The following is a 2928-nucleotide window of genomic DNA, read 5'->3' as shown; positions in this document are numbered from 1 at the left end:
TGTTGTTAAATGCCGATAGACATATCCCTGTTAAACAGCTTATAACTTTGCTGCCTAATAAGATACGAAGTTACGGTCTTCGACAAAGTTGTTCAGCGGGAAATTTCAATTGGAAAATTTAAAATTTGCCAAAAACCATTAGCAGACTCGGTTTCACAGAAGAAAGAAAAATCATGTTGATTTTTCAGTACAATATTCAATTTCCCTATACAAATCTTAAAGTTGAAATTTACTCATGTAAAAGTTACTTAAAAATTCTACAAAAAATCATGGATGAGTTTTGAACCAAATCGAAGCTTTTTAGACGCCAGGGTTTGAGAAATTCAAAAATGACCCCAAATCAACTCAGGCTAATGTCTCATGCCTTAGATCCTTTATCTCAGGTCTCTGGTCTAATTTTTTTGTAATAAATCTTTGAAATTTTGTGAATATTCGTTCAATATTGTTATTCAAATAACGAAATGTCACAGACTGAAAACCAACAAATTTGAGAATCTGGCTGTCGTTGCAAAACAAGCTTGAGTCAAAAAATATTAATGTTTTGAAGCATAAAATTATTTCGTAGAAATCGATCTACGCCACGATGAGAAATGTTAGCAACAATGTTTGCAGGTGTCCGCACACCTGTTTTTTTTTTTGCATTTTCATTTCTGTTATGCTTTGTGCATCTCATATCCGGCATATGGCAAGTGAACTCTGAAGCTGCCGAATCGTTGGACTTAATTTGGTTTTTGTGTTTTCTCCTGCAGCGTGCTCGGTAGATAATCTGCTGGACATGACACACAACGAAAGATGTATTTGGAATTATTTTATGACTGCTGTGGGACGTTAAGTCATGCCTTTTCTTACAACGAAACATCATTTTAACGTTCATCCGTAGTAACTTTTTCAAAACAATTACAGATACTGGATTTATGCATTGTTATGTAAAATCTCAATTTCTTGGATTTCCAATTATTCATTCTTTTTTTTTCCTTAAAATTGTAAACTTATTTTGCACTTAAAGAAAACTTCCGGTCCCAATTCGAACCACATTTGTAGCATCCGACATGTTGCTCGAATGTACCCAGAAATCCATAACGCCATTACTTACTATAGCTTCATAACTATGTATATGCACATAAACTGGAGCTGGCAGCCAGCCGGTTTAGTTACATACCTACCACTAACTACATACAATGTCAGTGATTCATCGCCGGAGAAATTCATTTCTCATCCCTTGACACGGGAAAATAAATTCGAAAACTTTTATGCTTTCTGTTCTGAGGATCGTTTGCCGGCTTATGTAACTGCATGCATGCATACATATGTATGTATAAAACTTCCATCAACAGAACAGAAACTCGTCTGAAGATATGTTCAAGGTACGTATGTTGAAACATCTTATTCTGTGGTGTAACTTCCAAGAAAGGGCGAGGGTCACCATCTTAGGTAATGCCTTATATGATGTTCCCGCTTCAAATGGTTTTCTTTGTCACATATTTGACGAACAATTACTTTCCACAAAAAAATTCTATAGTAAGTTGAAAATTTTGTTATATTTTTTTTTATTTATACGTCCAAAACGATATTTTTGAGCGACTTTTACAAACATAATCATGGAAGGATTTTTCGAAGCCTAAAGCACGATTTAAAATCAGTTTTTGTTTTTGTCAATTTTTCCCAATCATGAAAGAGTACCTACGATTTGTCCGGCAAACCGACCTACGTGAACCAGCGGGAATCTTCGATCACTGGAAGCCTACAAACACTGAAAGCAGCTGCAGAAGCAACCTGTTTATATCCGAGAGTATCCAAACACGGATTTGAAGGATATTCACTGAGTTTTAGATATTATTTATTTTTGACGGAAAAGATTTTAAGTAAATAGAATCTTTGATATTTCTCAAAACAAAAGTTAAATTGTTTTGCAGCCTTCAACAAAGTTGTTCAATGAGTTAAAATCTCCAATATCAAATTTTCAAAAACATTTTTGAATGAAGTCCGAAAAAGTTGTACCCGAGCTGACTTTGATGCCTGAATCGATAGCAAACAAAAACCAAAATGAGTTATCAGTTCCAAAATGATAGCATAGTTTGGTGTCCAATTTCTACCGTTTGCAAAATTAGGTGTCATTGATGTGTCGAAAGGTGATGGCAAACTAACACCTGGATGAATCATTTACACTAAAGTTTGAACACTATTGCGTTTCCATTTCATTTTCAAGATAGCAAAACCAGGCATCATGATTTGGTGTTTTATTTTCTACTATAAAAAGATTAGTTTATCAAAGTGTAAACAGTTTAAGTGAATTGGAAACAAACATACAATTTAGTTGTTACCAGAAAATTTTGTTACCATGCCCTGGAGGTAAAATTAGGAATCATTTAACCTGAATAAAGGTAATAAAATTCCAAAATTTTGCTATCATTACCATACGCGTATAGCAAAGCGAACCCAAGTTTGGGATTAAATGGAAGCTTAATGACACCTCTTTTTGCTATCCGCTTAAAAGAAAAGTTTTGGGCATAACGATATCAAACTATGGATGCCGTTGGAACCAAAAAGTGATATCATTGTGCATTCCAAAATAATTTTTAACTGCAGTTTATACGAGGTATCTTTAAGCTTTCAATGCACAGTGGTGCAGAACATCAATCTAGCTGTACGAAATTAATAGCACCCGGGGATGAATAGATAGACATTTGATGTCTTCAGCAACATTGTTCAGTTTTGCATGGAGCATATTCTAGTATCAAAATTATTGCCAAGGGGTCCACCGATAGCGAGATAAAAATGCTAACTTTTTTGATTTTCGAATTAGGGCTTTGATGTCTACGACAAAGTTGTTTATCTGATCAAAAAAAATAATTATGTTCAATATGTCAAAGTCCTATCACATCACTCTCAGGAGTTACAGTCAAAGAAAAAATAATCTCTTGAAAAAAC

This window comes from Uranotaenia lowii, chromosome 2 (genome assembly GCF_029784155.1).
Source record: "Uranotaenia lowii strain MFRU-FL chromosome 2, ASM2978415v1, whole genome shotgun sequence".
Classification (NCBI taxonomy): domain Eukaryota; kingdom Metazoa; phylum Arthropoda; class Insecta; order Diptera; family Culicidae; genus Uranotaenia; species Uranotaenia lowii.
The sequence above is the reverse complement of the archived record's forward strand: the minus strand, read 5'-3'. Positions refer to the sequence as shown.